Source organism: Medicago sativa, chromosome 8, assembly GCF_051527215.1.
Source record: "Medicago sativa cultivar Bolivia chromosome 8, Bolivia_mono, whole genome shotgun sequence".
Lineage (NCBI taxonomy): Eukaryota > Viridiplantae > Streptophyta > Magnoliopsida > Fabales > Fabaceae > Medicago > Medicago sativa.
The window spans coordinates 23,119,475-23,131,773 of record NC_140756.1 but is presented as its reverse complement, the minus strand read 5'-3'; positions in this window follow the sequence as shown (position 1 = coordinate 23,131,773).

Genomic DNA, 12,299 nt, shown 5'->3' with positions numbered 1-12,299 from the left:
ATTTCCTAGGAACTATTACATGCTTCGATTCGATAAGGCTAGGCCACTTTATGACCTTTTTAGTGAAAGAAAAAGGGTCAAAAACGAGTAAAATCCGTAAATTAACAAGGAAATTCACTTAACCCCCATTTTGGCCATTTTTAAAAATTCTAAAATAAACCATGGATGTCGTAGATATGCTTGTTAGATTTCCTAGGAACTATTAAATGCTTCGACTCGATAAGGCTAGGCCACTTTATGACCTTTTTAGTGAAAGAAAAAGGGTCAAAAACGAGTAAAATCCGTAAATTAACAAGGAAATTCACTTAACCCTCATTTTGTCCATTTTTGAAAATGATAAAATCAACCTTGGAATTCGAATATATTCTTGTTAGATTTCATAGGAACTATTACATGCTTCGATTCGATAAGGCTAGGCCACTTTATGACCTTTTTAGTGAAATAAAAAGGTCAAAAACGAGTAAAATCCATAAATTAACAAGGAAATTCACTTAACCCCCATTTAGGCCTTTTAAAAAAATTCTGAAATAAACCATGGATGTCGTAGATATGCTTGTTAGATTTCCTAGGAACTATTACATGCTTCGATTCGATAAGGCTAGGCCACTTTATGACCTTTTTAGTGAAAGAAAAAGGTCAAAAACGAGTAAAATCCATAAATTAACAAGGAAATTCACTTAACCCCCATTTTGGCCTTTTTAAAATATTCTAAAATAAACCATGGATGTCGTAGATATGCTTGTTAGATTTCCTAGGAACTATTACATGCTTCGATTCGATAAGGCTAGGCCACTTTATGACCTTTTTAGTGAAAGAAAAAGGGTCAAAAACGAGTAAAATCCGTAAATTAACAAGGAAATTCACTTAACCCTCATTTTGTCCATTTTCGAAAATGATAAAATCAACCTTGGAATTCGAATATATGCTTGTTAGATTTTATAGGAACTATTACATGCTTCGATTCGATAAGGCTAGGCCACTTTATGACCTTTTTAGTGAAAGAAAAAGGTCAAAAACGAGTAAAATCCATAAATTAACAAGGAAATTCACTTAACCCCCATTTTGGCCTTTTTAAAAAATTCTAAAATAAACCATGGATGTCGTAGATATGCTTGTTAGGTTTCCTAGGAACTATTACATGCTTCGATTCGATAAGGCTAGGCCACTTTATGACCTTTTTAGTGAAAGAAAAAGGGTCAAAAACGAGTAAAATCCGTAAATTAACAAGGAAATTCACTTAACCCTCATTTTGTCCATTTTCGAAAATGATAAAATCAACCTTGGAATTCGAATATATGCTTGTTAGATTTCATAGGAACTATTACATGCTTCGATTCGATAAGGCTAGGCCACTTTATGACCTTTTTAGTGAAAGAAAAAGGGTCAAAAACGAGTAAAATCCGTAAATTAACAAGGAAATTCACTTAACCCCCATTTTGGCCGTTTTTCAAAATTCTAAAATAAACCATGGATGTCGTAGATATGCTTGTTAGATTTCCTAGGAACTATTACATGCTTCGATTCGATAAGGCTAGGCCACTTTATGACCTTTTTAGTGAAAGAAAAAGGGTCAAAAACGAGTAAAATCCGTAAATTAACAAGGAAATTCACTTAACCCCCATTTTGGCCATTTTTAAAAATTCTAAAATAAACCATGGATGTCGTAGATATGCTTGTTAGATTTCCTAGGAACTATTAAATGCTTCGACTCGATAAGGCTAGGCCACTTTATGACCTTTTTAGTGAAAGAAAAAGGGTCAAAAACGAGTAAAATCCGTAAATTAACAAGGAAATTCACTTAACCCTCATTTTGTCCATTTTTGAAAATGATAAAATCAACCTTGGAATTCGAATATATTCTTGTTAGATTTCATAGGAACTATTACATGCTTCGATTCGATAAGGCTAGGCCACTTTATGACCTTTTTAGTGAAATAAAAAGGTCAAAAACGAGTAAAATCCATAAATTAACAAGGAAATTCACTTAACCCCCATTTAGGCCTTTTAAAAAAATTCTGAAATAAACCATGGATGTCGTAGATATGCTTGTTAGATTTCCTAGGAACTATTACATGCTTCGATTCGATAAGGCTAGGCCACTTTATGACCTTTTTAGTGAAAGAAAAAGGTCAAAAACGAGTAAAATCCATAAATTAACAAGGAAATTCACTTAACCCCCATTTTGGCCTTTTTAAAATATTCTAAAATAAACCATGGATGTCGTAGATATGCTTGTTAGATTTCCTAGGAACTATTACATGCTTCGATTCGATAAGGCTAGGCCACTTTATGACCTTTTTAGTGAAAGAAAAAGGGTCAAAAACGAGTAAAATCCGTAAATTAACAAGGAAATTCACTTAACCCCCATTTTGGCCGTTTTTCAAAATTCTAAAATAAACCATGGATGTCGTAGATATGCTTGTTAGATTTCCTAGGAACTATTACATGCTTCGATACGATAAGGCTAGGCCACTTTATGACCTTTTTAGTGAAAGAAAAAGGGTCAAAAACGAGTAAAATCCGTAAATTAACAAGGAAATTCACTTAACCCCCATTTTGGCCATTTTTAAAAATTCTAAAATAAACCATGGATGTCGTAGATATGCTTGTTAGATTTCCTAGGAACTATTAAATGCTTCGACTCGATAAGGCTAGGCCACTTTATGACCTTTTTAGTGAAAGAAAAAGGGTCAAAAACGAGTAAAATCCGTAAATTAACAAGGAAATTCACTTAACCCCCATTTTGGCCGTTTTTCAAAATTCTAAAATAAACCATGGATGTCGTAGATATGCTTGTTAGATTTCCTAGGAACTATTACATGCTTCGATTCGATAAGGCTAGGCCACTTTATGACCTTTTTAGTGAAAGAAAAAGGGTCAAAAACGAGTAAAATCCGTAAATTAACAAGGAAATTCACTTAACCCCCATTTTGGCCATTTTTAAAAATTCTAAAATAAACCATGGATGTCGTAGATATGCTTGTTAGATTTCCTAGGAACTATTAAATGCTTCGACTCGATAAGGCTAGGCCACTTTATGACCTTTTTAGTGAAAGAAAAAGGGTCAAAAACGAGTAAAATCCGTAAATTAACAAGGAAATTCACTTAACCCTCATTTTGTCCATTTTTGAAAATGATAAAATCAACCTTGGAATTCGAATATATTCTTGTTAGATTTCATAGGAACTATTACATGCTTCGATTCGATAAGGCTAGGCCACTTTATGACCTTTTTAGTGAAATAAAAAGGTCAAAAACGAGTAAAATCCATAAATTAACAAGGAAATTCACTTAACCCCCATTTAGGCCTTTTAAAAAAATTCTGAAATAAACCATGGATGTCGTAGATATGCTTGTTAGATTTCCTAGGAACTATTACATGCTTCGATTCGATAAGGCTAGGCCACTTTATGACCTTTTTAGTGAAAGAAAAAGGTCAAAAACGAGTAAAATCCATAAATTAACAAGGAAATTCACTTAACCCCCATTTTGGCCTTTTTAAAATATTCTAAAATAAACCATGGATGTCGTAGATATGCTTGTTAGATTTCCTAGGAACTATTACATGCTTCGATTCGATAAGGCTAGGCCACTTTATGACCTTTTTAGTGAAAGAAAAAGGGTCAAAAACGAGTAAAATCCGTAAATTAACAAGGAAATTCACTTAACCCCCATTTTGGCCGTTTTTCAAAATTCTAAAATAAACCATGGATGTCGTAGATATGCTTGTTAGATTTCCTAGGAACTATTACATGCTTCGATACGATAAGGCTAGGCCACTTTATGACCTTTTTAGTGAAAGAAAAAGGGTCAAAAACGAGTAAAATCCGTAAATTAACAAGGAAATTCACTTAACCCCCATTTTGGCCATTTTTAAAAATTCTAAAATAAACCATGGATGTCGTAGATATGCTTGTTAGATTTCCTAGGAACTATTAAATGCTTCGACTCGATAAGGCTAGGCCACTTTATGACCTTTTTAGTGAAAGAAAAAGGGTCAAAAACGAGTAAAATCCGTAAATTAACAAGGAAATTCACTTAACCCTCATTTTGTCCATTTTTGAAAATGATAAAATCAACCTTGGAATTCGAATATATGCTTGTTAGATTTCATAGGAACTATTACATGCTTCGATTCGATAAGGCTAGGCCACTTTATGACCTTTTTAGTGAAATAAAAAGGTCAAAAACGAGTAAAATCCATAAATTAACAAGGAAATTCACTTAACCCCCATTTTGGCCTTTTTAAAAAATTCTGAAATAAACCATGGATGTCGTAGATATGCTTGTTAGATTTCCTAGGAACTATTACATGCTTCGATTCGATAAGGCTAGGCCACTTTATGACCTTTTTAGTGAAAGAAAAAGGTCAAAAACGAGTAAAATCCATAAATTAACAAGGAAATTCACTTAACCCGCATTTTGGCCTTTTTAAAAAATTCTAAAATAAACCATGGATGTCGTAGATATGCTTGTTAGATTTCCTAGGAACTATTACATGCTTCGATTCGATAAGGCTAGGCTACTTTATGACCTTTTTAGTGAAAGAAAAAGGGTCAAAAACGAGTAAAATCCGTAAATTAACAAGGAAATTCACTTAACCCTCATTTTGTCCATTTTCGAAAATGATAAAATCAACCTTGGAATTCGGATATATGCTTGTTAGATTTCATAGGAACTATTACATGCTTCGATTCGATAAGGCTAGGCCACTTTATGACCTTTTTAGTGAAAGAAAAAAGGTCAAAAATGAGTAAAATCCGTATATTAACAAGGAAATTCAATTAACCCCCATTTTGGCCTTTTTAAAAAATTCTAAAATAAACCATGGATGTCGTAGATATGCTTGTTAGGTTTCCTAGGAACTATTACATGCTTCGATTCGATAAGGCTAGGCCACTTTATGACCTTTTTAGTGAAAGAAAAAGGTCAAAAACGAGTAAAATCCATAAATTAACAAGGAAATTCACTTAACCCCCATTTTGGCCTTTTTAAAAAAAATTTAAAATAAACCATGGATGTCGTAGATATGCTTGTTAGATTTCCTAGGAACTATTACATGCTTCGATTCGATAAGGCTAGGCCACTTTATGACCTTTTTAGTGAAATAAAAAGGTCAAAAACGAGTAAAATCCATATATTAACAAGGAAATTCACTTAACCCCCATTTTGGCCTTTTTAAAAAATTCTGAAATAAACCATGGATGTCGTAGATATGCTTGTTAGATTTCCTAGGAACTATTACATGCTTTGATTCGATAAGGCTAGGCCACTTTATGACCTTTTTAGTGAAAGAAAAAGGTCAAAAACGAGTAAAATCCGTAAATTAACAAGGAAATTCACTTAACCCCCATTTTGGCCGTTTTTCAAAATTCTAAAATAAACCATGGATGTCGTAGATATGCTTGTTAGATTTCCTAGGAACTATTACATGCTTCGATTCGATAAGGCTAGGCCCCTTTATGACCTTTTTAGTGAAAGAAAAAGGGTCAAAAACGAGTAAAATCCGTAAATTAACAAGGAAATTCACTTAACCCCCATTTTGGCCATTTTTAAAAATTCTAAAATAAACCATGGATGTCGTAGATATGCTTGTTAGATTTCCTAGGAACTATTAAATGCTTCGACTCGATAAGGCTAGGCCACTTTATGACCTTTTTAGTGAAAGAAAAAGGGTCAAAAACGAGTAAAATCCGTAAATTAACAAGGAAATTCACTTAACCCTCATTTTGTCCATTTTTGAAAATGATAAAATCAACCTTGGAATTCGAATATATGCTTGTTAGATTTCATAGGAACTATTACATGCTTCGATTCGATAAGGCTAGGCCACTTTATGACCTTTTTAGTGAAATAAAAAGGTCAAAAACGAGTAAAATCCATAAATTAACAAGGAAATTCACTTAACCCCCATTTTGGCCTTTTTAAAAAATTCTGAAATAAACCATGGATGTCGTAGATATGCTTGTTAGATTTCCTAGGAACTATTACATGCTTCGATTCGATAAGGCTAGGCCACTTTATGACCTTTTTAGTGAAAGAAAAAGGTCAAAAACGAGTAAAATCCATAAATTAACAAGGAAATTCACTTAACCCCCATTTTGGCCTTTTTAAAAAATTCTAAAATAAACCATGGATGTCGTAGATATGCTTGTTAGGTTTCCTAGGAACTATTACATGCTTCGATTCGATAAGGCTAGGCCACTTTATGACCTTTTTAGTGAAAGAAAAAGGGTCAAAAACGAGTAAAATCCGTAAATTAACAAGGAAATTCACTTAACCCTCATTTTGTCCATTTTCGAAAATGATAAAATCAACCTTGGAATTCGAATATATGCTTGTTAGATTTCATAGGAACTATTACATGCTTCGATTCGATAAGGATAGGCCACTTTATGACCTTTTTAGTGAAAGAAAAAGGGTCAAAAACGAGTAAAATCCGTAAATTAACAAGGAAATTCACTTAACCCCCATTTTGGCCGTTTTTCAAAATTCTAAAATAAACCATGGATGTCGTAGATATGCTTGTTAGATTTCCTAGGAACTATTACATGCTTCGATTCGATAAGGCTAGGCCACTTTATGACCTTTTTAGTGAAAGAAAAAGGTCAAAAACGAGTAAAATCCATAAATTAACAAGGAAATTCACTTAACCCCCATTTTGGCCTTTTTAAAAAATTCTAAAATAAACCATGGATGTCGTAGATATGCTTGTTAGATTTCCTAGGAACTATTACATGCTTCGATTCGATAAGGCTAGGCCACTTTATGACCTTTTTAGTGAAAGAAAAAGGGTCAAAAACGAGTAAAATCCGTAAATTAACAAGGAAATTCACTTAACCCTCATTTTGTCCATTTTCGAAAATGATAAAATCAACCTTGGAATTCGAATATATGCTTGTTAGATTTTATAGGAACTATTACATGCTTCGATTCGATAAGGCTAGGCCACTTTATGACCTTTTTAGTGAAAGAAAAAGGTCAAAAACGAGTAAAATCCATAAATTAACAAGGAAATTCACTTAACCCCCATTTTGGCCTTTTTAAAAAATTCTAAAATAAACCATGGATGTCGTAGATATGCTTGTTAGGTTTCCTAGGAACTATTACATGCTTCGATTCGATAAGGCTAGGCCACTTTATGACCTTTTTAGTGAAAGAAAAAGGGTCAAAAACGAGTAAAATCCGTAAATTAACAAGGAAATTCACTTAACCCTCATTTTGTCCATTTTCGAAAATGATAAAATCAACCTTGGAATTCGAATATATGCTTGTTAGATTTCATAGGAACTATTACATGCTTCGATTCGATAAGGCTAGGCCACTTTATGACCTTTTTAGTGAAAGAAAAAGGGTCAAAAACGAGTAAAATCCGTAAATTAACAAGGAAATTCACTTAACCCCCATTTTGGCCGTTTTTCAAAATTCTAAAATAAACCATGGATGTCGTAGATATGCTTGTTAGATTTCCTAGGAACTATTACATGCTTCGATTCGATAAGGCTAGGCCACTTTATGACCTTTTTAGTGAAAGAAAAAGGGTCAAAAACGAGTAAAATCCGTAAATTAACAAGGAAATTCACTTAACCCCCATTTTGGCCATTTTTAAAAATTCTAAAATAAACCATGGATGTCGTAGATATGCTTGTTAGATTTCCTAGGAACTATTAAATGCTTCGACTCGATAAGGCTAGGCCACTTTATGACCTTTTTAGTGAAAGAAAAAGGGTCAAAAACGAGTAAAATCCGTAAATTAACAAGGAAATTCACTTAACCCTCATTTTGTCCATTTTTGAAAATGATAAAATCAACCTTGGAATTCGAATATATTCTTGTTAGATTTCATAGGAACTATTACATGCTTCGATTCGATAAGGCTAGGCCACTTTATGACCTTTTTAGTGAAATAAAAAGGTCAAAAACGAGTAAAATCCATAAATTAACAAGGAAATTCACTTAACCCCCATTTAGGCCTTTTAAAAAAATTCTGAAATAAACCATGGATGTCGTAGATATGCTTGTTAGATTTCCTAGGAACTATTACATGCTTCGATTCGATAAGGCTAGGCCACTTTATGACCTTTTTAGTGAAAGAAAAAGGTCAAAAACGAGTAAAATCCATAAATTAACAAGGAAATTCACTTAACCCCCATTTTGGCCTTTTTAAAATATTCTAAAATAAACCATGGATGTCGTAGATATGCTTGTTAGATTTCCTAGGAACTATTACATGCTTCGATTCGATAAGGCTAGGCCACTTTATGACCTTTTTAGTGAAAGAAAAAGGGTCAAAAACGAGTAAAATCCGTAAATTAACAAGGAAATTCACTTAACCCCCATTTTGGCCGTTTTTCAAAATTCTAAAATAAACCATGCATGTCGTAGATATGCTTGTTAGATTTCCTAGGAACTATTACATGCTTCGATACGATAAGGCTAGGCCACTTTATGACCTTTTTAGTGAAAGAAAAAGGGTCAAAAACGAGTAAAATCCGTAAATTAACAAGGAAATTCACTTAACCCCCATTTTGGCCATTTTTAAAAATTCTAAAATAAACCATGGATGTCGTAGATATGCTTGTTAGATTTCCTAGGAACTATTAAATGCTTCGACTCGATAAGGCTAGGCCACTTTATGACCTTTTTAGTGAAAGAAAAAGGGTCAAAAACGAGTAAAATCCGTAAATTAACAAGGAAATTCACTTAACCCTCATTTTGTCCATTTTTGAAAATGATAAAATCAACCTTGGAATTCGAATATATGCTTGTTAGATTTCATAGGAACTATTACATGCTTCGATTCGATAAGGCTAGGCCACTTTATGACCTTTTTAGTGAAATAAAAAGGTCAAAAACGAGTAAAATCCATAAATTAACAAGGAAATTCACTTAACCCCCATTTTGGCCTTTTTAAAAAATTCTGAAATAAACCATGGATGTCGTAGATATGCTTGTTAGATTTCCTAGGAACTATTACATGCTTCGATTCGATAAGGCTAGGCCACTTTATGACCTTTTTAGTGAAAGAAAAAGGTCAAAAACGAGTAAAATCCATAAATTAACAAGGAAATTCACTTAACCCCCATTTTGGCCTTTTTAAAAAATTCTAAAATAAACCATGGATGTCGTAGATATGCTTGTTAGATTTCCTAGGAACTATTACATGCTTCGATTCGATAAGGCTAGGATACTTTATGACCTTTTTAGTGAAAGAAAAAGGGTCAAAAACGAGTAAAATCCGTAAATTAACAAGGAAATTCACTTAACCCTCATTTTGTCCATTTTCGAAAATGATAAAATCAACCTTGGAATTCGAATATATGCTTGTTAGATTTCATAGGAACTATTACGTGCTTCGATTCGATAAGGCTAGGCCACTTTATGACCTTTTTAGTGAAAGAAAAAAGGTCAAAAATGAGTAAAATCCGTATATTAACAAGGAAATTCAATTAACCCCCATTTTGGCCTTTTTAAAAAATTCTGAAATAAACCATGGATGTCGTAGATATGCTTGTTAGATTTCCTAGGAACTATTACATGCTTCGATTCGATAAGGCTAGGCCACTTTATGACCTTTTTAGTGAAAGAAAAAGGTCAAAAACGAGTAAAATCCATAAATTAACAAGGAAATTCACTTAACCCCCATTTTGGCCTTTTTAAAAAATTCTAAAATAAACCATGGATGTCGTAGATATGCTTGTTAGATTTCCTAGGAACTATTACATGCTTCGATTCGATAAGGCTAGGCCACTTTATGACCTTTTTAGTGAAAGAAAAAGGGTCAAAAACGAGTAAAATCCGTAAATTAACAAGGAAATTCACTTAACCCTCATTTTGTCCATTTTCGAAAATGATAAAATCAACCTTGGAATTCGAATATATGCTTGTTAGATTTTATAGGAACTATTACATGCTTCGATTCGATAAGGCAAGGCCACTTTATGACCTTTTTAGTGAAAGAAAAAGGTCAAAAACGAGTAAAATCCATAAATTAACAAGGAAATTCACTTAACCCCCATTTTGGCCTTTTTAAAAAATTCTAAAATAAACCATGGATGTCGTAGATATGCTTGTTAGGTTTCCTAGGAACTATTACATGCTTCGATTCGATAAGGCTAGGCCACTTTATGACCTTTTTAGTGAAAGAAAAAGGGTTAAAAACGAGTAAAATCCGTAAATTAACAAGGAAATTCACATAACCCTCATTTTGTCCATTTTCGAAAATGATAAAATCAACCTTGGAATTCGAATATATGCTTGTTAGATTTCATAGGAACTATTACATGCTTCGATTCGATAAGGCTAGGCCACTTTATGACCTTTTTAGTGAAAGAAAAAGGGTCAAAAACGAGTAAAATCCGTAAATTAACAAGGAAATTCACTTAACCCCCATTTTGGCCGTTTTTCAAAATTCTAAAATAAACCATGGATGTCGTAGATATGCTTGTTAGATTTCCTAGGAACTATTACATGCTTCGATTCGATAAGGCTAGGCCACTTTATGACCTTTTTAGTGAAAGAAAAAGGGTCAAAAACGAGTAAAATCCGTAAATTAACAAGGAAATTCACTTAACCCCCATTTTGGCCATTTTTAAAAATTCTAAAATAAACCATGTATGTCGTAGATATGCTTGTTAGATTTCCTAGGAACTATTAAATGCTTCGACTCGATAAGGCTAGGCCACTTTATGACCTTTTTAGTGAAAGAAAAAGGGTCAAAAACGAGTAAAATCCGTAAATTAACAAGGAAATTCACTTAACCCTCATTTTGTCCATTTTTGAAAATGATAAAATCAACCTTAGAATTCGAATATATGCTTGTTAGATTTCATAGGAACTATTACATGCTTCGATTCGATAAGGCTAGGCCACTTTATGACCTTTTTAGTGAAATAAAAAGGTCAAAAACGAGTAAAATCCATAAATTAACAAGGAAATTCACTTAACCCCCATTTTGGCCTTTTTAAAAAATTCTAAAATAAACCATGGATGTCGTAGATATGCTTGTTAGATTTCATAGGAACTATTACATGCTTCGATTCGATAAGGCTAGGCCACTTTATGACCTTTTTAGTGAAAGAAAAAGGGTTAAAAACGAGTAAAATCCGTAAATTAACAAGGAAATTCACTTAACCCTCATTTTGTCCATTTTCGAAAATGATAAAATCAACCTTGGAATTCGAATATATGCTTGTTAGATTTCATAGGAACTATTACATGCTTCGATTCGATAAGGCTAGGCCACTTTATGACCTTTTTAGTGAAAGAAAAAGGGTCAAAAACGAGTAAAATCCGTAAATTAACAAGGAAATTCACTTAACCCCCATTTTGGCCTTTTTAAAAAATTCTGAAATAAACCATGGATGTCGTAGATATGCTTGTTAGATTTCCTAGGAACTATTACATGCTTCGATTCGATAAGGCTAGGCCACTTTATGACCTTTTTAGTGAAAGAAAAAGGTCAAAAACGAGTAAAATCCATAAATTAACAAGGAAATTCACTTAACCCCCATTTTGGCCTTTTTAAAAAATTCTAAAATAAACCATGGATGTCGTAGATATGCTTGTTAGATTTCATAGGAACTATTACATGCTTCGATTCGATAAGGCTAGGCCACTTTATGACCTTTTTAGTGAAAGAAAAAGGGTTAAAAACGAGTAAAATCCGTAAATTAACAAGGAAATTCACTTAACCCTCATTTTGTCCATTTTCGAAAATGATAAAATCAACCTTGGAATTCGAATATATGCTTGTTAGATTTCATAGGAACTATTACATGCTTCGATTCGATAAGGCTAGGCCACTTTATGACCTTTTTAGTGAAAGAAAAAGGGTCAAAAACGAGTAAAATCCGTAAATTAACAAGGAAATTCACTTAACCCCCATTTTGGCCGTTTTTCAAAATTCTAATATAAACCATGGATGTCGTAGATATGCTTGTTAGATTTCCTAGGAACTATTACATGCTTCGATTCGATAAGGCTAGGCCACTTTATGACCTTTTTAGTGAAAGAAAAAGGGTCAAAAACGAGTAAAATCCGTAAATTAACAAGGAAATTCACTTAACCCCCATTTTGGCCATTTTTAAAAATTCTAAAATAAACCATGGATGTCGTAGATATGCTTGTTAGATTTCCTAGGAACTATTAAATGCTTCGACTCGATAAGGCTAGGCCACTTTATGACCTTTTTAGTGAAAGAAAAAGGGTCAAAAACGAGTAAAATCCGTAAATTAACAAGGAAATTCACTTAACCCTCATTTTGTCCATTTTTGAAAATGATAAAATCAACCTTAGAA